Below are 27,225 nucleotides of genomic sequence, written 5' to 3'. Positions count from 1 at the left end.
AGTAAAAACCACATAGCTCAAGAATGATTAAGAAAAACATTTGTGGCTGTTATAAATTACAATATCTTAAAGTTTCATTTACAGTAGCATAGTAACAAGATATATCTATTACATAAGTTGCACCTGCTTCCAAGATTGCAACAATACCAGCAATCGTGTGCTACGGCTGCTGATCAGTCATGTCGTTTGAGTTTGTTTACACATGATTTATTCTTACGATGAACGAAGTACAGCAGCATTCGGCAAACCACGACTACCTATGTTGCTTTTATTACACTACTAGCCATTAAAACTGCTACACCACGAAGATGACGTGCTACAGACGCGAAATTTAACCGACAGGAAGAAGATGCTGTGATATACAAATGATTGGCTTTTCAGAGCATTCACACAAGGTTGGCGCCGGTGGCGACACCTACAACCTGCTGACGTGAGGAGAGTTTCCAACCGATTTCTCAAACACAAACAGCAGTTGACCGCCGTTGCCTGGTGAATCGTTGTTGTGATGTCTCCTTAAGGAGGAGAAATGCGTACTATCACGTTTCCGACTTCGATAAAGGTCGGATTGTAGCCTATCACGATTGCGGTTTATCGTATCGCCACATAGCTGCTCGCGTTGGTCGAGAACCAATGACTGTTAGCAGAATATGGAATCGGTGGGTTCAAGAGGGTAATACGGAACGCCGTGCTGGATCCCAGCGGCCTCGTCTAGGAGTCGAGATAACAGGCATCTTATCCGCATGGCTGTAACGGATCGTGCAGCTACGTCTCGATCCCTGAGTCAACAGATGGGGACGATTGCAAGACAATAACCATCTGCACGAACAGTTCGACGACGTTTACAGCAGCATGGACTATCAGCTCGGAGACCATGGCTGCGGTTACCCTTGACGCTGCATCACAGACAGGAGCGCCTGCGATGGTGTACTCAACGACGAACCTGGTTGCACGAATGGCAAAACGTCATTTTTTCGGATGAATCCACGTTCTGTTTACAGTATCATGATGGTCGCATCCGTGTCTGGCGACATCGCGGTCAACGCACATTGGAAGCGTGTATTCGTCATCGCCGTACTGGCGTATCATCCGGCGTGATGGTATGGGGTGCCATTAGTTATACGTTTCAGTCACCTCTTGTTGGAATTGACGGCACTTTGAACAGTGGACATTACATTTAAGATGTGTTACGACCCGTGACTCTACCCTTCATTAGATCCCTGCGAAACCCTACATTTCAGCAGGATAATGCACAACTGCATGTTGCAGGTCCTGTACGGGCCTTTCTGGATACAGAAAATGTTCGACTGCTGCCCTGGCCAGCACATTCTCCAGATCTCTCACCAACTGAAAACGTCTGGTCAACGGTGGCCGAGCAACTGACTCGTCAGCATATGCCAGTCACTACTCTTGATGAACTGTGGTATCGTGTTGAAGCTGCATGGGCAGCTGCCGGCCGGTGTGGCCGAGCGGTTCTAGGCGCTTCAGTCTGGAACCGCGCGACGGCTACGGTCGCAGGTTCGTATCCTGACTCGGGCATGGATGTGTGTGATGTCCTTAGATTAGTTAGGTTTAAGTAGTTCTAAGTTCTAGGGGACTGGTGACCTCAGAAGTTAAGTCCCATATTGCTCAGAGCCATTTGAACCACTTTTTGCATGGGCAGCTGTACCTGTACACGCCATCCAAGCTCTGTTTGACTCAATGCTCAGGGGTATCACGGCCGTTATTACGGCCAGACGTGGTTGTTCTGGGTACTGATTTCTCAGTATGTATGCACCCAAATTGTGTGAAACGTAATCACATGGCCGGCCAGAGTGGCCGTGCGGTTCTGGGCGCTACAGTCTGGAGCCGAGCGACCGCAACGGTCGCAGGTTCGAATCCTGCCTCGGGCATGGGTGTGTGTAATGTCCTTAGGTTAGTTAGGTTTAATTAGTTCTAATTTCTAGGCGATTGATGACCTTAGAAGTTAAGTCGCATGGTGCTCAGAGCCATTTGAACCATTTGTAATCACATGTCAGGTATAGTATAATATATTTGTTCAATGAATACCCGTTTATCATCTGCATTTCTTCTTGGTGTAGCAATTTTAAAGGCCATTAGTGTATAGTGAGAGATATAGGATGTAACATCGCTACGGAGTGCACCTAGACTGTAGCATTTGCGTCTCGTCTTTATATAAATATGAGATTCCGTCTAAGTAACCACATAATTTATCATAGGTCAGTTCGAAAACCGGGATTTAAAAATGGATCTTCCCATACACAGCCATGCCACGTCATTCGAGATCTGGAAATTGCTCTCACTGTAATAAGCAGATCAGAAGCTATTCAGCAAGGTGTTCTAGTATGTAGAACCGTTGCGGCTATAGCGTAATTCCATTAGCAAACGTTGAATGTTGAGAGATAACATCATTTACGCTGTAGTTTAGCACACGTAGTGATGGACACTAGCGATTTCTCATAGGGATAAACAGTCAGCGCTTGTTTCGTTCGGCTTTTGCATCTGTACTCCACGACTTCAGTGTACTATGTGGTGGAGAGTACTTATTATATGAGTAACAGCTTCTCCTTTCTTACTCCATTCACGGATCGTGCGCGAAAAGTAAGAGTATCGATGCTTCTTAGCATGAATCGGAATTTCTCTAATTAGTGTCACAGTCATTATGCAAGATGTATGTTGGAGAAAGTAGTATGTTTCTTGACTCGTTTCAGGTTGTGGTTTTTGGAATTCTGTAAGTAAATGTACTTGCAGTTCTCAAAACTTTTCTTGTAGTTAATTCTACTGAGCATCTGTGCAACACTCATGCTGAATAGACGCACTCGTGGGCCGTCATTAATCATGTAGCCCTCCTTTGAAAAGCTTCTATCACTTCCATTAGTCCAGTACGTTAAGAGCTCCAGATCGTCGAACAATTAGAACAAAAAACGGAGCAGGAAGTGTACTTGCAAATGCGAGACTAATGAACGTTGCAAATTCAAGTTCCCTGAAGTAGCGTCCATACCCGCTGCAGAGTTTCCAGGAACTGTAGAGCGACATAACTAGGCAAGATAAGGTCAAGGAGAAACGACCATTGTTTTTAACAAGTTCACACTTGGCACTGATGCTGTTAAAATGCTACGATGTCAAAAACACCAAAATTATGTGTTGTACCACATTGTAGAAGTAGTTCAGAAACTCCCACCCAAATAAGAATACCACCAAGTTTTAGGTGAAGGCGTACAGCGGAATAAAGGGAAATTAAGAAGTAGGTACTGTGGTTAAGGAAGCTGCGTACACTGGTTCAGAGAAATATGATGAAAAACCACATGACGAATTCCTACGTATCATAAGGACTAGCCAGCCATTGTGGCCGAGCGGTTCTAGGCGCTTCAGTCCGGAACCGCGCTGCTGCTACGGTCGCAGGTTCGAATCCTGCGTCGGGCATGGATGTGTGTGGTGTCCTTAGGTTAGTTAGGTTTAAGTAGTTCTAAGTCTAGGGGACTGATGATCTCAGATGCTAAGTCCCATAGTGCTCCGGGCCATTTGAACCATAAGGACTAGAATCAGGGATCGATGGATTGAAAAATCTCTATCGATCTTATGAAATTAAAGGTATCTGCTATGCCGCAGTGGTAACCTGATCTCTCACCACGTCCTTGGTACCAAAATTGCAAACGTAGCAGAAATTTATAGTGACAATGGCACGATTTAGATTCCACAACGGGAGGTCCCGGCAATACCTCATCGTCGCAACACGATCAGATCTTCTTCACGTGAATGTGGCATTGAGGAAAACGATATTAACCATATTTTCTTCAGCTGTGACAGAAGATATCAAGAAAATACAAAACTAATGCAGTGTCTGACTTCATCTGGCAATGCTTTGCCAACAAACATTCAACCGCTCTTAGCGACAGAAGACAAAAAAATGTATAAACTCCTATACGATTTTATAGACTGACAAATTAAAATATGGAAAAAAACGATTTTTTAAATTTTTACGTTAAAATATAGTAAATGAATAGGTATGATTTGTGTTATCAACCATCCTTTCATGTTAATGAATGTTCTGGTACTGCTGACTGGTGAAAGCAAGGGGAAGCTACACCAGTATTATTCCCGGAGGGTTTGCAGCTCTACTGTGTGGTTAAAAGATGATGGCATTCTCTTGAGTAAAATATACCGTAGGTGAAATAGCCTCTCATTCGGATCTCCGGACGGGGATTACTCAGAAGGATGTCATCAGGAGAAACAAAACTGGCGTTCTACGGATAGGAGTGTGGATGCTATATCCCTTAACAGCGCAGATAGAAAATTTAAAAAGGGAAATTGGTAGGTTGAAATGGCTCTGAGCACTGTGGGACTTAACTTCTGAGGTCATCATTCCCCTAGTACTTAGAACTACTTAAACCTAACTAACGTAATGACATCACACACATCCATGCCCGAGGCAGGATTCGAACCTGCGACCGTAGCGGTTGCGCGGTTCCAGACTGAAGCGCCCAGAACCGCTCGGCCACACTGGCCGGCGGTAGGTTGAAGTTAGATATAGTGGGAATTAGAGAAATTCGGTGGCAGGAGGAACAGGACTTCTGGTCAGGTGAATACATTGTTACAAATTCAGAATCAAATAGGGGTGACGTAGGACTAGGTTTAATAATAATAAGAAAGAAGAAATGTGAGTAAGCTACTACGAGGAGCAAAGTGAAGGTGTTATTGTAGCCATCATAGACCCAACACCCACGACAGTAGTACTGGTTTATATGCCGACTAGTTCCGCAGATGATGATCGGATTGAAGCGATATGTAATCAGATAATAGAAAACATGCAAATAATTGACGAAAATTTAATTGTGATGGCGGACTGGAATTCGATAGCAGGAACAGGAATTGAAGGAAAAATTGTAGGAGAATGTGGGCTGGTAGAATTCTGCACAGAGCATAATTTGATCATCGCTACACTTGATTTAAAAATCATGAAAAAATGTTGTATACGTAAAAGAGACCTGGAGACTTCGGAAGGCTTCATGTTGATTGTATAATGGTAAGACGTACACTTCTGAAACAGGTATTAAATTGTAAGATACTTCCAGGGGCAGATGTGGACTCTGGCCAACATTCACTGGTTGTGAACTCTACATTGAAACTAAAGAAATTGCAAGAAGGTAGGAAGTTAACGTGATGGGACCTGGATAAACTGAAGGAACCAGAAGTTGTTGACAGTATCAGAAGGAGGGTACAGAGGCTCTGTATAAAGGAGATGAATTTAAAGGTAACATCATAAAAAGGAAAGAGGACATAGATACAGATGAGATGAGAGATATGATACTGCGAGTAGAATTTGACAGAGCACAGAAAGACCTAAATCGAAACAAGGTCCCTGGAATAGATGACATTCCGTTAGAACTACTAATAGTATTGGGAGAGCCAGCCATGATGAAACTATACCATATGGAGCGTAAGTTGTATGAGACAGGCTAAATACTCTCACACTTCAGGCAGAATGTAATAATTCCAATTCAGAAGAATGCAGATGCTGACGGGTGTGAATATTACCGAACTATCGGTTTAATAAGTCATGACTGCAAAATACTAATACGAATTCTTGACACAACAAAGGAAAAACCGGTAGAAGCCAACCTCGCGGAAGATCAGTTTGGATTCCTGAGGTTAAGGAAAGGCAAACCTATGTTTATAGCATTTGTAGACTTAAAGTAAGCTTTTGACAATGCTGACTGGAGTCTTCTCTTTGAAATTCTGAAGGTAGCACGCGTAAAATAGAGGGAGCGAAAGGCTATTTACAGCTTGTACAGAAACCAGATGGCAGTTATAAGAGTTTGGGGACATGAAAGGGAAGCAGTGGTTGAGAAGAGAGTGAGACGGGATTATAGCCTATTCCCGATGTTATTCAGCCTGTATATTGAGCAAGCAGTAAAGGAAACAAAAGAAAAATTTGGAGTAGGAATTAAAGTTCAGGAAGAAGAAAAAATACTTTGAGGTTTGCTGATGACATTGTAATTCTGTCAGGGACAGCAAAGGACTTGGAAGGGAAGTTGAACGGAATGGACAGTGTCTTGAAAGTAGGGTATAAGAAGAACAACAACAAAAGCAAAACAAAGATTGTGGAGTGTAAACGAATTAAATCAGATGATACTGAGAGAACCAGATTAGTAAAACGAGATCTTAAAGCAGTAGATGAGTTTTGTTAGATGGGCAGCAAAATAACTGATGATGACGGAAGTAGAGAGGATATAAGTTTTAGACTGATAATGGCAAGAAAAGTGTTTCTGAAGAAGAGAAATCTGTTAACAGTGAATATAGATTTCAGTGTTTGGAAGTATTTTCTGAAAGCATTTGTACGGCATGTTGCCATGGATGGAAGTGGAACATGGACAATAAACAGCTTAGACAAGAAGACAACAGTACCGTTTGAGATGTGATGCTACAGAAGGATGCTAAAGGTTAGATGGGTGGACCACGTAACTAATGAGGAGGTACTGAATAGAATTGGGGAGACAACAAATTTGTGGCACAACGTGACCAAAAGAAGGGATCAGTTGACAGGACACATTCTGAGACATCAAGGGATCGCCAATTTAGTATTGGAAGGAAGCGTGCCGGGTAAAAATCGTAGAAGTCCAAGACATGAATAAAGTAAGCAGATTCAGAAAGATGTAAGTTGCAGTAGTTATTCGGAGATGACGAGGCTTGCAGAGGGTAGAGTAGCATGGAGAGCTGCATCAAACCAGTCTTCAGACTGAAAACAATAGCAGCAGCAGATCAGTGACTTAATTTCATAGTGAATGGGTGTAACGAATAGTTATTATTTTATATCGGTGCAGGCTATTTATGAGCAATATTAAAAAAAAAAAAACATTCTGAGGCTGACTGAGTGTGTGATTTCCGAAAGCCGTCAATAAATTTAAAAACAGTGTTGGAGCAATTTCTTCCATGTGTAGATCAAACTTTAGCTGGATTCTTCCTGTATATCATAGTATAGCATACGGTTTTCTTGTTATTAATCTTACGCTTTCGTTCACCGTCAAATCGCTCTAGACACGTACAAATAAGTTCTTGTGGATTATGGCGGGTACTACTAGACATTTGTTGATTATCGTGGATTCCAGTGGCTGAGTATTAATAACGCTGAGGTAAAGAGGAGGATTCGACACAGAATTAAACCAAAAATTTCCGTCTGTATTTATACACGGTCCACTCACATTAATGTGACCACCACCTATGTTAGACGTACAATAACCACTTACAGGCTGCAGATGGCAGCACGAGAAGTGGAAGGCAAATAAAGCGTATAAGGGGGACGCGGGGAACAGTGCAGTCGTTGTCGTATTGCGGAAAAGGAGCGATTTATCTGACGTCCAAAAGGGTGTGGCATTTGATTTCAGGCGATGACAGGGGCGAACGATGGCTGCCGAGATATATACGAGGGAATAGCCCTGCAACTATAGAGTAATTGACTGTCCAGAAGAACCAAGGGGCTACTAACAAGTCTTCTGGTCCAGACTGTATACCAATTAGTATCCTTTCAGAGTATGCTGATGCAATAGATCCATGCTTCACAATCATATACAACCGTTCGGCGACGAAAGATCCGTACCCAAAGACTGGAAAGTAGCACAGATCACACCAATATTCAAGAAAGGTAGTTGGAGTAATCCACTAAATTACAAGCCCATATCATTAACGTCGATATGCAGCAGATTTTGGAACACATATTGTGTTCGAACATTATAAATTACCTCGAAGAAAACGGTCTTTTGACACACAGTCAACACGGATTTAGAAAACATGGTTCTTGTGAAACACATCTAGCTCTTTACTCGCACGAAGTGCTGAGTGCTATTGACAACGGATTTCAAATGGGTTCCGTATTTCTGGATTTCCGGAAGGCTTTTGACACTGAACCCCACAAGTGATTTGTAGTGAAATTGCGTGCTTATAGAATATCGTCTCAGTTATGTGAGTGGATTCGTGATCTCCTGTCAGAGAGGTCACAGTTTGTAGTGATTGACGGACAGTCATCGAGTAAAACAGAAGTGATTTCTGGCGTTCCCCAAGGTAGTGTTACAGTCCCTTTGCTGTTCCTTATCTATATAAACGGTTTAGGAGTGGAGTCATGAAGTTGCTGCCGTCGATATAGGAGCTCTATGCCGGGTGCATCTGAATATGTTTAGACGTGCACAACTGTGTATTGATGTTGGGGGGTATCACTTTCAATGTTTTCTATAAATGTATTTTCCACTGTATTTTTTATTGAAAATAAATGGAAAATTCATGTCAGCTCTTCGTATCTGTAATGTCACCACATTTCTTTTATACTTACACGGGCTACTTTTTAACTGCGCCACTGTATTACAAGATTTTTTGGGCGGGGGAAAATTGTGCGTCGAATTCAAGACCAGATGTAAGTGCAAACTTTAAGTTTTTAATGTGTCGCCGAACGCTGAATAAAACAGTGATGCTTGTATTAGCAGATGTGGAAAACGTTGAGTCTGCGTCGACAGAAATAACAAACTTTTTGTCAAGAGAAAGTGAGGGGGAGATTTTAGGAAATAAATTTGTGCTCGAGGATAGTGTTGCTGCTGGAGTTAATATTTCCGAAGAGGGAATCAGTGCTTTCAGTTCTGTAGCGGGAGGTGACCCAGTGGCGTTAGATGGCGATAGAGTGTCAAAAAGGTTTCGAAACAGACCAGGAGACAACGTAAGAGACTTTGGAGAAACTACTGAGTTAGATTCAGAAATTAACACTGACAATGAGTGGTACGTGAAGGAAGAAGCGGATTATAGTATTAATGACTGGAGATCATCTGGGAGATTTTTAAAAAATTATACCAAAATCGTGAGCGAAAGAAAAATTTCAAGTAGCAAGGGACTTCAGGGAAGAAGAGAAGATCTGGGTGCTAGGAAAGTATGTAATGCTTTGCTTGAAACACATAAGGTATCTATAGCTAATGCCTGTTTTGTAAATGTTGGGGTCATGCATTAGAGCAAAGGGAGAAAATCAGCCCGAAACAGACAGAATTTAAAGGTACCACGAATTTGTAGTAACAAGAAAGATTTGTTATGCGTAAGTGAAAATTTAATGTCAAGTACCGTCGGTGTAGGCGATGTACCTATATTCTCATCAGCGGGAGATAGTAAATTTGAATTTGACCTAGATAATAAGAAACGCAAGGTAAAGTTCAAAGGTATGCCGACACTGCACAGGTTAACAACTGGCATAGTTCTGAAATAAAGACACAAAATGCAGTAGTTCTGTGTGCAAGGATGGATAAAAATTTGAGACCATGTGCACACTCTAGGAGAGTGAAGGTCGGAAAATCGTGAGGAATTAAGTATTTAAGAAGTGGTTAAACGGAATATGATGTCAATACTCGTTTATGAACAATAGATTGTAACTTTAAGTATCATATATAGGTGGGAAGAAGTACGTAAATGCTTGGCTGAAATAAAATTTGGTATGAATTCTACACAGGTATAGAATCAAAATTTTAACTCACTTGTCAGATGAAGAAATTCATTAGGATTACTTACTGAATAAACCGGTGGAGTTTTTGTGGGCAAATAAAAGGACTATTAGGAAATTTTCACATGATAAAGCATTTCTGCCAGATAACTATGTCATTTGCACTGCCACTTATGTGTGTGTCGATTCCACTGGGGAGGACGTTTAGGGTCGGAACAACGGGCATTCGATAGAATATAATTTATTATCATCTGTACTTTGGTCACTTTTTGGCAGGTCTCACATCATCATTGCTGACTGTGGCCGCAAAGTGACACGTGTGTGGTCGCAGTACTTGGCGTCTGGTGCCAGGCTCATTATCAAGAGATACTGGAGAACCTGCAACTCGAAGTGTAAGCATCCCGACGCCAGAACGTCATTAAAGTGCTGCGAAATAATTCAGTATTGTGAAGCAATAGCGTGTGCTGTTTAAGAGGATATAGAAATAGTTGCAAATGAATTAATTTATTGTTGTTGTTGTTGTTGTGATCTTCAGTCCAGAGACTGGTTTGATGCAGCTCTCCATGCTACTCTATCCTGTGCAAGCTTCATCATCTCCCAGTACCTACTCCAACCTACATCCTTCTGAATCTGTTTAGTATATTCATCTCTTGGTCTCCCTCTACGATTTTTACCGTCCGCGCTGCCCTCCAATACTAAATTGGTGATCCCTTGATGCCTCAGAACATGTCCTACCAACCGATCCCTTCTTCTAGTTAAGTTGTGCCACAAACTCCTCTTCTCCCCAATTCTATTCAATACCTCCTCATTATTTATGTGATCTACCCATCCAATCTTCAGCATTCTTCTGTAGCATCACATTTCGAAAGCTTCTATTCTTTTCTTGTCCAAACTATTTATCGTCCATGTTTCACTTCCATGCATGACTACACTCCATACAAATACTTTCAGAAAAGACTTCCTGAGACTTAAATCTGTACTTGATGTTAACAAATTTCTCTTCTTCAGAAACGCTTTCCTTGCCATTGCCAGTCTACATTTTATATCCTCTCTACTTCGACCATCATCAGTTATTTTGCTCCCCAAATAGCAAAACTCCTTTACTACTTTAAGTGTCTCATTTCCTAATCTAATACCCTCAGCATTACCCGATTTAATTCGACTACATTCCATTTTCCTCGTTTTGCTTTTGTTGATGTTCATCTTATATCCTCCTTTCAAAACACTGTCCATTCCGTTCAGCTGCTCTTCCAGGTCCTTTGCTGTCTCTGACAGAATTACAATGTCATCGGCGAACCTCAAAGTTTTAATTTCTTCTCCATGGGTTTTAATTCCTACTCCGAATTTTTCTTTTGTTTCCTTTACTGCTTGCTCAATTTACAGATTGAATAACATCGGCGATAGGCTGCAACTTTGTCTCACTCCCTTCCCAACCACTACTTCCCTTTCATGCCCCTCGACTCTTATAACTGCTATCTGATTTCTGTACAAATTGTAAATAGCCTTTCGCTCCCTATATTTTACCCGTGCCACCTTCAGAATTCACCTAAAACTTTGAAATCTAAAACTACTATTATTCTAATTTAAACGTTCAAATTAATTTAATAGTTGCCTGTGTTGAATCTTTGCAATTTATTTAGGTAAGTCATACTGCTTCATGCACGACCTCAAGTCGGGCTGCAGGTTAAGACATCATTAGCGGGTATGCTCAGCGTCACCTGTTATGCTAGGTGCTGCTTAATATGCCATCCAGTAAACTAAATGTCACACGAAGTGGAGGTATTCTAACTTAACGAGTCTAGGGAGAAACCCTTCGTGGCACCGAACATAACAAGTAGTTAACGTTTGTTGAGCAGCCGAGGAAGCGCTTACTGTATCTTAACAAGTCTTGCGAGAATCCCGAGACTGCAGTGAAACCTAAAGAGAGTTAAGTGGGTCTTAAGTCTGAGTAAATGTAAACAGAAAGCTAAAAACTTGGAAATGGTTTCCACTAAGCAGATATAGAGAGGACCTACGGACATTGACAAGACTAGCGCGAGCGGGCGACTGGGTTTTACCGGCAGGGCGGTTTCAGACGGCCGCAGAGCAGCCGCGACGGACCGAAGGTAGTTGGACGCTAAAGTGTACGGCTGGCTAACAGCAGAGATGGTATACACTTCAGTAACATGAAATGAGGCTAGGAAGGCTACAACAGTAAATGCAAGAGCATCAAGTTCAATCAACAGACTGCAATACTGCGTATAAAAATTGCCACCTGCAATCATAAGCATTCATTCCACTACAAATGTTACACTTGTTGCGTGATAAATAATTTTGTGATACACAATGAACCATATGGCACTGCACAGTAGCCATCATCGAGACAAACAACGAATATTATATTGTTGCTGTTAACTATTCTATAACATTAAGTTTATATGTCCAATGGTGCCGAGCCAGGTCGTTCCCCACAATTACTCTGATAATATGAAGCGATATTTAGTTATTAGTGAATCTATTCATTAATCCACGATCGATACTGATTACAGTATGAATACGGGTGCTTGAGAAGCACAAATAGGTCGATGTTAATAAGAAACGTAATTAAAAATGACAAGAATTGACGTCAGCAGACAAACCATGACATAACCTGTATATTAGAATATTTCTTTTGGTTATAGAATAATTAGAATAGGAATGGTGGTCCATTAGCACGTAAGTCAAATGTGCGAAGTGTATAACTTGGTGGGGAGTTGCTCGAGCACTATCTGGCTGAAGTATCATGATGTTGGGAGATGTTGGTGGTGGAAGACGTTCTCTTGGGAACAAGAGGAATGAAGGAAAGAGAGAACAGTTCGGGACATCGATCGAGAGACTGTAGCTTTTCTGCCATCGGAATGCACGGCAGAGTGGTGTGACTGATCTTCTGTAGAGACACTTCGGATCGCTTATTGGATCTAAGTTACGGGCATCTAAGAATGCAGGTGCAGAAATTTGTGTATCGAGTACTTGTTGTGGCTTGATCTGAGTCGGAATACTGTTATCTTCTCTGCCACACTAGATAATTCGAGGCCTTTGATATAGTTCAGTAATTAATTTTACTGGATCTTACTGAATAAATCATCTGTTCTTAAAAGTTGAACCGTCAACGTTACCTACATTTATTACAATGGTTTTCCTTTTTGTTTGCGTTCATTAATTTATAATTCGCATAATTTCTCTCAATTATTCGATTGCAAGATCACCGTTTAACAAATATTTTGCTAATACAGGAACAGGGCGGAAAGCAGAAGGTGTACGGTTCGTCCATATGACATTTAGGAGCCAAGCGAGATTTGGAGGCGTACATTTGCCCCTCTGCCTCACTTAATGCACAGCAGAAATGTCGCACGGTACAACACGGACGTGTTCTATCTTTTTTCTTTTTTTTATCAGTCCTATGATTGGTTTGATGCGACCTCCACGAATCCCTCTTTCGTGCCACCCTTTTCATCTGAGAGTAGCACTTACAACGTACGTCCTCAATTTTTTGGTGAATGTATTCAAATCTCTGTCTTGCTCTACAGTTTTTACCCTCTACAGCTCCTTCTAGTACCACGGAAGTTACTCCCTGATGTCTTAACGATGTCCTACAATCCTGTCCCTTCTTCTTGTCAGTCTTTTCCACATATTCCTTTCCTGGCCGATTCTGTAGAACCGAGCGGAGTGGCCGCGCGGTTTGAGGCGCCTTGTCACGGACTGCGCGGCCCCTCCCTCCGGAGGTTCGAGTCCTCTCTCGGGCATAGGTGTGCGTGTTGATGTTTGCGTAAGTTAGTTCAAGTAGTGTGTAAGTCTAGGGACCTATGACCTTCGCAGTTTGTTGCCACAGCAATTCACACACATATGAACATTCTGTAGAGAACTTCTTCATTCCTTACCTTATCAGTCTTCCTAATTTTCAATATTCTGTAGCACCACATCTCAAATGCTTCGTTTCTCTTCTGTTCCGGTTTACCGACAGTCCGTGTTTCACTGCCATACTATGCTGTGCACCAAACATACATTCTCAGAAATTTCTTCCTCAAATTAAGGTGTATGTTTCTCTTGGCCAGGAATGCCCTTTTTACCAGTGCTACCCTGCCCTTTATCTCCTCTTTGCTCCGTCCATCATGGGTTACTCTGCTGCCTAGCTAGCAGAATTTCTTAGCATCTACTTCCTGATCATCAGTTCTGATGTTAAGTTTCTTGCTGTTCTCATGGCTGCTACTTCTCATGTCTGCTACTTCTCATTATTTTCGTCTTTCTTCGTTTTACTCTGAGTTCGTATTCTGTATTCATTAGACTGTTCATTCCATTCAACAGATCCTGCAGTCCTTCTTCACTTTAATGTCATCAGCGAAGAGCTCTGTGGGTCAAAAATCAGGCGCCTGGGCAGACCAGTCAGGTATCTGTATATTCATCAAGGTGTTTATAGTATGAATTGCATTGTGGGATCTCACGTGTGGGGGTCTTACATTATCCCGCTGGAAAATTTCATTTGGTACCTGGTCGTGAAGAGTATGAGAACAGGATTTATTGTTCTTGACACATGCTGGGCTAGCATTTAAATTCCCTTCAACAATTACCAAATCAGTAGTGTTGTCATTTGCAATAACTCCAGATGGGTCTCTCTGAGCAATCTTCAGGGCGTCTACGGACACGTTGACATCGATCCGACCGCCACAGGCAGGAGCGAGACCCATCGCTGACTACCAAGCAATACCTCAATGACCCATTTCATTCTGGCTCTGCACCAGGCAAGTCCAGGATGTCTGTGGTATGGTATCAGTGATAAGCTAAACATGGAAACGAGAGAACAGAACCAAAACAGTAATCAATGTCCAACGATTCATGGTGACACTTTGAATGTAACCTTTGTACAGAGCTCACCTATTATCGTGCGTCTACTCTTCAGAGCCAGTCCAATAAACCTACCATCTTCTAATGGTGTAGAACTTCCAGAAGGATCCATACCTGCCATTCTCGCCACACTGTTATCCCGAGTCCATCTCGACACCACTCGTTGCTGTCGTTGTATTACAACCGACAGTCTGGCCGATCTGTCGGTATGATGCTCCCAAGACGCTCAAGCCAATGGTTCGACCTTTCTCAAAGTCAAAAAACATCGCAATAACCTGCACGTACACGTCATCTGGGCATGATGTGTTGCGATATATTGAAAACTGCATGTAATGTGAGACACACCCAAGAGGCCTCATATATTCATACCATTTTGCGTCCGAAGGAATGGCTTTTTCCTGCACTGAAAATACACATACTTGCAAATACTGGAGTATCAGTTTGCTGTCGTTTGGGCGGGGTGTTCATGGTGTAGCATTTCCCAGTTCCGTCTGTGTATACTTAGTCTTCACGAATGGGACTAAAGCGCTAAATCAGTAGAGTTAAAGAGTCGAATGAAAGGCTGAGATTCATTGGGGCCGTTCCTTGAAGAATGGAAGGAAGATTAAAGTTTAACCTAGCATCGACGACAAGCTTTTTAGCAACAGCGCACAAGCTCGAACTCAGGAAGACTGGCGGAGGAAATCGGTTGTCTCCTTTTCAGAGAGTAGCCACGGCATTTGCCTTCCTTCACATAGAAAAACTACCGAGTTCTTGTACCTGTTAAGTCTTGGGATTCAATAAGGGAACCTTCAAATCAAATGTGTCTAATTCTAGGTTACTGTTGCAGCATGAGGAGTCCTTAGCAGGATGCCATTGGAGCACACATCGAACGAATTTAGACACGCGTTACTGGAATAGTAATGACTCAGTGCAGTTTATACGAAAGTATAACGGAGATGTTCAGGGCTCTTACATGGTAATCTTTCGAAGGAAGGCCGGCCGCGGTGGTCTAGCGGTTAAGGCGCTCAGTCCGGAACCGCGCGACTGCTACGGTCGCAGGTTCGAATCCTGCCTCGGGCATGGATGTGTGTGATGTCCTTAGGTTAGTTAGGTTTAAGTAGTTCTAAGTTCTAGGGGACTGATGACCACAGATGTTAAGTCCCATAGTGCTCAGAGCCATTTGAACCTTTCGAAGGAAGGTGACGTTATAACAGTTAACCCGTTCGGCAACTTAAGAAACCAGTACTCAAGAAAGCTGAGCAATACCTCTGCTGCTTCTATCGTATATCTCACGGAGGGTTTTTGCACGTAAGACATGAGAGATAAACGCTTGTACTAAATCATACAGACACTTTTACATCGCTCTAGGCCTGAACGAGTAGGAAGCCAAGAGAGTGGCTAAAATTAGCTCAAAGTACTCCCCAACATACATTGCACGGTGCAAAACAAGCACCGTCCGAACAGGCCCAACGGAACCGACCGGCTGCCGTGTCATCCTCACCCTTAGGCCTCACCGGATGCGGATACAGGTGTCCGTGTGGTCAGCACACCGCTGTCCTGGTCATTGTCAGTTTTCGTGACTGGTACTACTATTTCTCAATTAATGAACTCCTCAGTTGGCCTCACAAGGCCTGATTGCACCCCGATTGCGAACAGTATTCGGCAGACTAGGACGGTGACCCATTCAAGTACTAACCAAGCTCGACAGCGCGTAACTTTAGTGATCTGATGGTAAACGGTATTACCACTGCGACAAGACTGTTGGCAACATGCATTGTACAGTCAACCGCAGATTACACATTGTCTGACAAAAGAAGTGAAACACTCAGACGTGGTCAGATGTCAACGTAACTTCGCTCCCGTACGTACCTTCGCCAGGAATGAAAAAGATTTGAGTTGTACTATTCTGTGACATGTAGAAGAGCCGCCAAAGTACATTAGTGTTGTAGGTTTTTGGTGGTGTTACCAAGCCTGGTAGGGTATATAAAGGACATGAACAAATACTGAATGATCAGTGTGAAATACACGGAGATGTCGCGTACTCGGGTGAGACAGCATTATCAGCGCCTGACAGAGTTCGGAAGGGACCTCATTGAGGGTCTGCATTTAGCCGCCTGGTCGAATAGCTCATATGCGGATTTCTGGGGCATTTGGATGTGAAGTGGTCCGATGTTGGACTGCATGGGAACGTGAGTGCAGGCATACGCGTCGTCAAGGTTCTAATCTATCTGACCGCCATAAGGGAGGATCGCCGTAAAGTAACCCCATCAAAACTGCACCAGCCCTCCGAATAAAAATAACAGTGTAAGTAGGCTGTTTAGGTTTTTATATTGGTAACGCCACGTAGCGCTCTGTATGAAAATCACTGACTGTGCTGCGTGCAGTCTGTGGCTGGTTTGCATTGTTGGAATTTGCTATTGTAGTGTTGGGCAGTTGGAGGTGAACAGCGCGTAGCGTTGCGCAGTTGGAGGTGAGCCGCCAGCAGTGGTGGATGTGGGGAGAGAGATGGCGGAGTTTTGAGAGCGGATGATCTGGACGTGTGTCCATCAGAGACAGTAAATTTGTAAGACTGGATGTCATGAACTGATATATATATATATATATATATATATATATATATATATATATATATATATATATATATTTTATGACTTTTGAACACTACTAAGGTAAATACATTGTTTGTTCTCTATCAAAATCTTTCATTTGCTAACTATGCCTATCAGTAGTTAGCGACTTCAGTAGTTAGAATCTTTTATTTAGCTGGCAGTATTGGCGCTCGCTGTATTGCAGTAGTTCGAGTAATGAAGATTTTTGTGAGGTATGTGATTCATGAAAGGTATAGGTTATTCTTAGTCAGGGCCATTCTTTTGTAGGGATTTTTGAAAGTCAGATTGCGTTGCGCTAAAAATGTTGTGTGTCAGTTTAGTATTGATCAGAATAGGTAAAGAGCGAAATGTCTTAGTACGTTCAATTCTGCTCAGCTGTTTGAAAATAATGTAAGAGGTTTATCAGCACAATCATTCACAAATTTTTCTAAGGGGACGTTTCAACAGACTTCCTGCAACATTACGTTCATCCCGCATTATTGGACGGAGATTTGCAGCAGCTTGACTAGGGAATTATGGTGTTTTGCGTATGCTGCCATTAACACCGCCACACAAACGGCGTGGTCTGCAGCGGTGCCGTGACTGGGAAGGACGGACTGCTGATGAATAGCGTCGCACTGTACTAAGCTACGAATCGCTGTTCTGCACTATTCTGGATGATGTTCGTCGGCGAGTATGGGAGCGACCCGGGGAGTGGTCCCACACTTTCAATGTTTTTGACAGGCACAACTGTGCTACTCCTGGCGTCGTGTTGTGGGAGCCAGGGGTATGACTTCTAGTCGTGGCTGGTAGTTTTTGAGAGAATTCTGACGGCATAACGGTACGTCACGGTATTCTTTCGTCCTCATGTGTTGCCTTTCGTGCCAAAGTATCGTGGTGCCATTTTCCAACAGGACAATGCTGGTCCATACTTAGCATGTGTCTTCGAATGGTCTGGGTGACGTTGAGGTACTCCCGTGGCCAACAGGATCGCCATATTTGTCTCCAGTAGTACATGTGTGGGACTAGTTCGGACGTCAGCTCCGTCCCAGGGTCAGTTCCAGGATATCAAGGACCACTTACAACAGTGCGTCACCTTCCCTCAGGAGAGGATCCAACGGCTTTTGACACCCATCCCAACCCAACAAGTAAATATGCTAGCCAGAAGGGGAGCAACGTCATACTGATAAGTAGGTTCATACTGTCAAGCTCTCTGTAAATATGACTTGATTTTGTAATCACTGAAATAACATCACATATCGTCTCAACCTGTGAAGTTTCATTTCGTTTCCTCCTTCCCTTCTGGGCACTTTCCTTTTTTTCTCATACGTGTGACAGTGTACGCAGATATAAAATTCTCCACGATGCTGCAGCTGCCAAAACAGTAACGTAATTTACCTCCGACTTTCTGAAGATGAGCCAGCATTTGACCAGAAAGTATTCGTGTGTGAAACATACTTATACTTCCTGCAACATGCTGCGACTTTATATGGATGAATACCGGTTTCGACTCTTATCGGCCAGCTTCAGATGTTTTCGGCTTTGTTGCAGAGTAACGTGTCAACTTCGCTGCTGTGCATGACTAACACAATATTAAAACTGTAACAGAGGTGGAAAAGTTCTGAAGATGGCTGATAATGAGTGAAACCCGTAATCGCCTGTAGTGAATTTGGGTTTTTGGATTGCGCCTTCTGCAAAACACAACGTATTTCTTTTTCTGTTTACCCAAACATGTTTCGATACCTGTGTTTCACATTATGCGCGTTCCTATTAATTTGCATGGAATATCATAAAATGTTCATGGTTGTCTTTTGTCTTACGCCTAAAAATTTGTATTTTATTTATTTTGTTTCGATTGCTCATCTTAAACTATTTGTGAAGGTAGATTTCTACATGTCGCCTCTTTTCATGCCTTTTATTGTAACTTGTCATTGTTAACATCTGCCTCGTGTACAGGTAGTACTACTCATGTAAGTGCACATGTTTCAGGCCACTTATTTAAGGTATGAACTATTAAGTATCACAGCGTTGCCATCTGTCCAAGCTCTTCTTTACACATTACAGATTAGACTGAACTGGAAAATTTTATACGACTCCATAATCAAAATTAAACGAGTTTAAATTAACTGAATCAAGTTATGCAAAATCAAATCGCGCGATCACACGACAAAATACACTCCTGGAAATTGAAATAAGAACACCGTGAATTCATTGTCCCAGGAAGGGGAAACTTTATTGACACATTCCTGGGGTCAGATACATCACATGATCACACTGACAGAACCACAGGCACATAGACACAGGCAACAGAGCATGCACAATGTCGGCACTAGTACAGTGTATATCCACCTTTCGCAGCAATGCAGGCTGCTATTCTCCCATGGAGACGATCGTAGAGATGCTGGATGTAGTCCTGTGGAACGGCTTGCCATGCCATTTCCACCTGGCGCCTCAGTTGGACCAGCGTTCGTGCTGGACGTGCAGACCGCGTGAGACGACGCTTCATCCAGTCCCAAACATGCTCAATGGGGGACAGATCCGGAGATCTTGCTGGCCAGGGTAGTTGACTTACATCTTCTAGAGCACGTTGGGTGGCACGGGATACATGTGGACGTGCATTGTCCTGTTGGAACAGCAAGTTCCCTTGCCGGTCTAGGAATGGTAGAACGATGGGTTCGATGACGGTTTGGATGTACCGTGCACTATTCAGTGTCCCCTCGACGATCACCAGTGGTGTACGGCCAGTGTAGGAGATCGCTCCCCACACCATGATGCCGGGTGTTGGCCCTGTGTGCCTCGGTCGTATGCTGTCCTGATTGTGGCGCTCACCTGCACGGCGCCAAACACGCATACGACCATCATTGGCATCAAGGCAGAAGCGACTCTCATCGCTGAAGACGACACGTCTCCATTCGTCCCTCCATTCACGCCTGTCGCGACACCACTGGAGGCGGGCTGCACGATGTTGGGGCGTGAGCGGAAGACGGCCTAACGCTGTGCGGGACCGTAGCCCAGCTTCATGGAGACGGTTGCGAATGGTCCTCGCCGATACCCCAGGAGCAACAGTGTCCCTAATTTGCTGGGAAGTGGCGGTGCGGTCCCCTACGGCACTGCGTAGGATCCTACGGTCTTGGCGTGCATCCGTGCGTCGCTGCGGTCCGGTCCCAGGTCGACGGGCACGTGCACCTTCCGCCGACCACTGGCGACAACATCGATGTACTGTGGAGACCTCACGCCCCACGTGTTGAGCAATTCGGCGGTACGTCCACCCGGCCTCCCGCATGCCCACTATACGCCCTCGCTCAAAGTCCGTCAACTGCACATACGGTTCACTTCCACGCTGTCGCGGCATGCTACCAGTGTTAAAGACTGCGATGGAGCTCCGTATGCCACGGCAAACTGGCTGACACTGACGGCGGCGGTGCACAAATGCTGCGCAGCTAGCGCCATTCGACGGCCAACACCGCGGTTCCTGGTGTGTCCGCTGTGCCGTGCGTGTGATCATTGCTTGTACAGCCCTCTCGCAGTGTCCGGAGCAAGTATGGTGGGTCTGACACACCGGTGTCAATGTGTCCTTTTTTCCATTTCCAGGAGTGTATGTGGTAGATTAATAAAACTTGGGTTATACATTCCGTTGGTGTGGGCACCTTCTCAGATTATGTTTCATTACTATCACTGCCCCTTTTGGGCAGCTTGTAAAAGCAACACTGAAATTATTCTGAGGAAACCAAAGTATTCAGCTCACTGTATTTTGCAATGAAGGTGACTATGTGATAAGTCAGAAAGAAAACGGTGGAACATATGGCAATAGCTTTTTCAATGGAAACTTTTATTCCTAAATTCACATATGAGAAATAAGGTAGAACTTGCCAATACAGTATCGGGCTGGTGCCTGAGCATGAAACAACTCACCAGGTCACATTGAAATAATGCAACTTTGTACATCTTAATCAATCGTATAGGCGGTGAAAGGAGAGGGAAAGGAGTGTACAGCTTCATGCAGTCAGAAGATAAAGTTCAGAGAGAAATTAATGAAAACCACAAACACCCACTATATACATGAGAAAAGAGAAGAATCACGTATGTAAGTAAATCACTCATCGAGTAACACCTTAGTGAAACCGATAAAAATCGCGAGATTACTGAATAAAGAACACATGGAGGACCGCGAACAGAACCAAGGGGACCAGGAAAGCTGAAGGATTCCCTGCTTCACGCAAAACTCGGTCCTCACAAACAAAGGAGGTTACAAAAATCTCTCAAATCTACGAAAACACAAGTGCTCAAATAACACGCTAGATGCTAATCATTCAGTCTAATTAGGAGCACGCGCTGAAATACAGAAACTAGAGCTGAGGACTCACTGAACGAGGACACGTGGAAATAAGTGTAACTAAGCACACATGGAAATCGAGATATCTAAGCACACATTAATCTGAGGCAGGAAAAGACCCGTGAATTAGAGCAGAACGAAACACGCGCACACGAAAACACAATTATACACACATTCACAAAGGTTGCTCTAACTTGGCCTAATCATTATGCGATGGAGAACATTCCACATCACAAACTTCCGAAGGGACCCAGCAACTCCAGTAGAATAAATAAATCGATACCACCAACATTCCGTAGCATTAATGAAGCAGTATGCTTTTAATACACATCCGGGAAAAGGAGATAAAACCCTTCAGTTAGGCTGAAGAACTTACACATTCATAACGACTTTACAGTTGCAAGACCGCGCTTACGAACTACGAACCAAACTCACCATTAGCCAGCAGAAGAATGCCTCCAGAGCGGTAGCACTCAGAGAACCACACTGGTCGACTGATGACCTCAGAAGTTAAGTCCCGTAGTGCTCAGAGCCAACCACCTTGGTCGGGCTGACAAGCCCAAAGGGGTCGTTTTTGCCACCAACATAACAAATAGAAAAGACGCGGACTGTGGGGACAGTTCTATTTGCCTAGGTAAGGGAACACTAAGTTGATAACCCTGTACCCCCAGCATACAAAAAGCAGTTAGTTTGCTGTATGCCTTGTAAACCCAAAAAGACACATATACTCTCATTTTTTCAGACAAAAGGCAAGGTAAAGGAGGAAATATTGTAATATAGGATACCATTATATAAATATGGATGTGCATTACACAGTACATAAAAATTCTGATGCAGAGCACAACTCGCTAGGGTCTAAACGTCAGATAATTATTGAATTTATATCAGTCCCATTGCTCAGTTTTCCTGGGCGACTTTAAAGAAGTACACCGCGGAAAAGCGGTGCAGAAAATGAGATGGCAACGAGATAAAATTGGTCAAACGTATTATGAAACGATTCTATAGTGACTTTTCATCATCTGCAAAGTAGTCGGAGGAATTTGCTTAAAACATTGCAGCTAACATGATGTCAAAGATAAAAGGCATAAACACAAGCCGACCTGTAGAAATTCACTTTCGCACATAATATAGTTTTAGGTGAGCAATCAAAACAAAATAAATACAATGCACATGTTTTAATTTTAGGCCTAAAATAGAAAAACAACCACGAAATAAACCGAGACCCACAGAAGATGACACGTAGGTGTCGAAACATGCTCTGGTAAACGGAAAAAGAAATACATTATGTTTTGGAGAAGGCGTAGTTTAAAAACCGAAATTTAATCCGCAAACACGGAAAATATTTCAACAGTAGTTTCCAATGGCAGTAAAATCACCTATATTTAATCGCAAATGTGACTGAAATAAATAATGCGGTATAGCTTTCGAACAGTAGCTGCCTCTCTCCACAATCATTATCTCTGCCCTTATAACATTTAGTTTTACTTATAGAACCGTCACAGAATTCAGTTGCGTCCAGGAGAGGCAAAAGTGATTTACGACACGATCGTTTCAGCTAAGAGAAACAAATACCCATAAACCGTCACAAGCTATATTGGGTGATGACAATTTCACCTTTAGACGGGCTGCAGGTAGGTAAGCCAACTGACTGCTGGAAGGTCTTGTTTTCTTCATTAAAATGAGAGAGAAGAAACAAATTTCATAACAGACCAGCAAACTAATACTTACGTCAAAATTAATTAGCTTTAAATTTGTCCTGTAGTTGGCGACTATGAAATGTTTAAGTGCGGCGTAAAATAATCGTCGGCATGGTTACGACACCGGCTTACGAGAAGGAAAAAAGAAGGAAGGTTAGAGTGCAGAGTGCCGTGGGCGATGACGTCATTAGAAACGGAGCACACGCTCGAAATTCACAGTGATGGTGACAGGACCATCCAGGCCTTTCGTTCGAACTATTTAAGGGAACTAAGGCAAACCGAAATGTGGATAGTGGGGCGGGGATATGAAGCGCGGTCCTTACGAATGCTAGACGCTGCTGTGTCATTTCGCTCCGTTACAGTTAGTAATTTCCATGTGTTGCTTACCAAATGAAGTAGATACGGAGAGAAAACGAGCTAGCTCTCAATCTTTGCTGGAGCGGGTGAAGAGCAGCTTTAAATGCTACGCCCAGGATGGTTGGCGTTATCTTATCGCGTTTGCTTTCACTGCCCGCGAGTCAATAAGCGTGCTTGCCCAGCCAAGCTGCGGACATGTCCGTAGGTAAACATATAATCCAGGGCTCAATTAGCAAACGATCCGAGGACAGCGAGTGTTGGTTGTGGGTCTGAAAGTGGCAAACAGATCACACAGAACTCTGTGCTTATTGGGTGATGTGTATTTTAGGTCATTCCACAATGACTGAAACTACCGCATCAAAGCAGAACTCCATAACAAGTGAATTTGGAACTTGGGAAGTGGTTCGCTTAGTGTCCCTGCAGTTTCATACGCCGACATCGTCGCCTCAGCTCCAAGCTGTTCTACAACACAAAACCAATGTTTTGGGGCTTTCATTTGACTCACAGGCAGTTTCTTACATGGCATTTACATCAGTTAACATGTTTTCTGTTGAGGAATCCACGAGGAGAGGATACTCTTTTGTGGCATGTTGAAGTGAGGGGATAGTCCTTATTCGCGATACTGCCTTCGCCCCATCTGAACGTTGTAGCTTGAATTGGTAGAGTATTTTTGCAGTTTGCTATTCAATTGGTGAATATGATTCGCTCTAACATAATGCTTCGCTAAAAACCAAGGTGTTCAATGCTAACCATGTTGAAACACCAATTTCCCGCTACTATCACCACTATTGTCTCACCAGAACGTACAAGTTACAAAATCTACACGAGTCTTTAAGATATTGTAACTTGCACGCTGGTCGAACAGCGAGCTTCTTTACGAACCTATGGTCCGTCTGTCAGACAATAGTGCCATTTCCACATACGAAGGGGGTTTGAAAAGTCCGTGCAAAAATACTTACGTGTTTGGGGTAAACCTTTATTATTTTTCGACATAGTCTCCTTTTAGACTTATACACTTTGTCCAGCGCTGTTCTAATTTGTTGAACTCTTCCGAATAATAGGAATTGTCCAAGTCTGCAAAATGGCTATTAGTTGCTGCAGTCACCTCCTCATCTGAATAAAATCCTTGTCTCACCAGCCATTTCTTCAAATTGGGGAACAAATAGTAGTCCAAGGGAGCCAAGTTTGGAGAATATGGGGGATGTGAAGCTAATTGGAATCCTATTTCCATTAATTTTGTGACCACAACTGCTGAGGTGTGTAGTGGTATTTGTCGTGATGGAAAAGGACTTTTTTTGTGGTCCAATCGCCGGCGTTTTTCTTGCAGCTCGGTTTTCAAACGGTCCGATAACGATGAATAATATGTACCTGTAATAGTTTTACCCTTTTTCAGATAGTCAATGAGGATTATCCCTTGTGAATCCCAAAAGACAGTAGCCATAACATTTCTGGCCGATGGGCTGGTCTTCGCCTTTCTTGTTGCAGATTCTCCCTGGGGAACCCATTGTTTAGATTGTTGTTTGGTCTCAGGAGTATAGTAATGTATCCATGTTTCATCCACAGTGACGAAACGACACTTAAAGTCTTGCGGATTCTTCCTGAACAGCTGCGGACCATCCATGCAACACTTCACACGATTCCGTTTTTGGTCAAGCGTGAGCAATCGCGGAACCCATCTTGCGGATAGCTTTCTCATGTCCAAATGTTTATGCAAAATATTGTGTACCCGTTCATGCGAGATGCCCACAGCACTAGCAATCTCACGCACCTTAACTCTTCTGTCATCCATCACCATATCATAGATTTTATCAATGATTTCTGGAGTCGTAACCTCCACAAGACGTCCAGAACATTCAGCATCATTTGTGCCCATATGGCCACTCTGAAAATTTTGAAACCACTTATAAACTGTTCTAATCGAAGGTGTAGAGTCACCATAATGTTTATCAAGCTTCTCTTTAGTCTCCTGGGGCGTTTTGCCTTTCGTAAAGCAATGTTTAATCACCACACGAAATTCTTCTTCGTCCATTTTTTGACAATCACTCGGCTTCCTTGATTCATAAGAATACCAAACACAAAGAAATAGACCAATATGGCTGAAACTTGGTGTGTGCATGGCGTGCGTTCTTTCCAAAGATCCTACTAACTAAACATGACCTCGATACACGCCGGTGGTGCCATCTCTCGGACTTTGCACGAACTTTTGAAACGTCCCTCGTATTGTTTATCGTAAGAAAATGAAACGCCAACAGCCGTCCTTATGATCTTATTTATTGTGTAACTACCAGTTTCGGCGCTTCAGTTCGCCTTCTTCTGGTCGTAGTCGACGCTGAAAGGGGTTACCATATGCATCAGTGGCCAGCATAACCATTGCATCACAAATGCTGCTTTAAGACAGGATGCACTATCACGCTGATGCGAACAGTCCTTCTCCAGAACATTACTCTACTGTACACAGTACATAATGCTGTAAAATGTGTTCATATCCTTTCGCATTTAGCGTATCCTTAAGCACAATAAGGGTGTCACACTATAAACACGTAAAACACCTCTCCCTTCTCTAGACATCCATCAAAGGCAAATGCTTCCATTGAACTGTCACACGGTACAGAGCGATTCATAACTTCAAATCACTTGTTGAAAGTCATCCACTGGCCAGTGGAGTCGTTCTTTACACCATCTCAAGTGTAACTTAGTACTGACTGCAGAAATGTGTGGCTTGTGAGCATAGCGTAGTCATTGTACTAACTGGACTGCCGGTAGAACTTCGGAATTCGTGGGTGATTCCATCCACTCATTTCATGCGATGTTTCACAACCACCCTTCACAATGTATGACGGTCCTTATCTGTCGGCACATGAGGTGTGCCTGGCCTTATCTGTGGTTGTTCTTTCGCGTTTCCACTTCGTCACATCAGGTACATTCGACTTGGCCCCCTTGGATGGGATGAAATGTCCCTGATGGATATGTTACTCAAGTGACATCCAATGACTAGTCCACATTCTAAGACACTGCGTTCTCCTTACTACCCATTCTGCTGTTACAGTTTCTCTACTGACGACGTAATACTCCTCGCATCCTTTTCCATTTATTTTGGTGGTTCTGCCCTCTATGATATCTAGTCGTAAATTCTGCTTTACGTAGGGGTGTTCGGATACTTTTGATGAGTTAATGTATACGTCACAGAAAGTAGAGTACAACCAGAGGATTACGTGGCAATTTCACTTCAGACTTAATTAGTGTATTTATACTATTCTTTGACATTTTCCCCTCAATAAACGAAAAGAATGGTACCTGTTGCCAGTTACTACCATGCGTTACTATGATTTTTTATCACTTATTGTCGTTCTCTGTACGTTCTTAGCGTATTTATTCCATACCTTGCCCTTTTTTCCTCAATAGCCGAAAAGAATGGTACTTGTTACCAGTTACCACGATGCGTGATTGTGACATGTTATCACTTATTGTGTACCCTGTAAGTTCTTAGAGATTTACGTCTTTATTTGCCATAGGGTGTACCGTATGTAATAAGATGCTGGAGTAGTATACACTGAAGAGCCAAAGAAAGTGGTACACCTGCCTAATATCGTGTAGGTTCCCCACGAGCACGCAGAAGTGCCGCAGACGTGGCAGGGACTCGACTAATGTCTGAAGTAGTGCTCGAGGAAATTGACAGCATGAGTCCTGCAGGGCTGGCCATAAATCCGTAAGGGTACGAGAGGGTGAAGCTCTCTTCTGAACAGCACGTTGCAAGGCAGCCAAGATTGCTCAATAATGTTCATGTCTGGGGAGTCTGGGGGTCAGCGGAAGTGTTGAAACTCAGAATAGTATTCCTGGAACCAATCTGTAGCAATTCTGGACGTGTGGGGTGTTCTATTGTCCTTTTGGAATTACCCAAATCCGTCGAAATGCAGAATGGAGATGAATGGAGGCAGGTGATCAGACAGAATG

The sequence above is a fragment of the Schistocerca serialis genome, chromosome 4 (assembly GCF_023864345.2).
Source record: "Schistocerca serialis cubense isolate TAMUIC-IGC-003099 chromosome 4, iqSchSeri2.2, whole genome shotgun sequence".
Lineage (NCBI taxonomy): Eukaryota > Metazoa > Arthropoda > Insecta > Orthoptera > Acrididae > Schistocerca > Schistocerca serialis.
The sequence above is the reverse complement of the archived record's forward strand: the minus strand, read 5'-3'. Positions refer to the sequence as shown.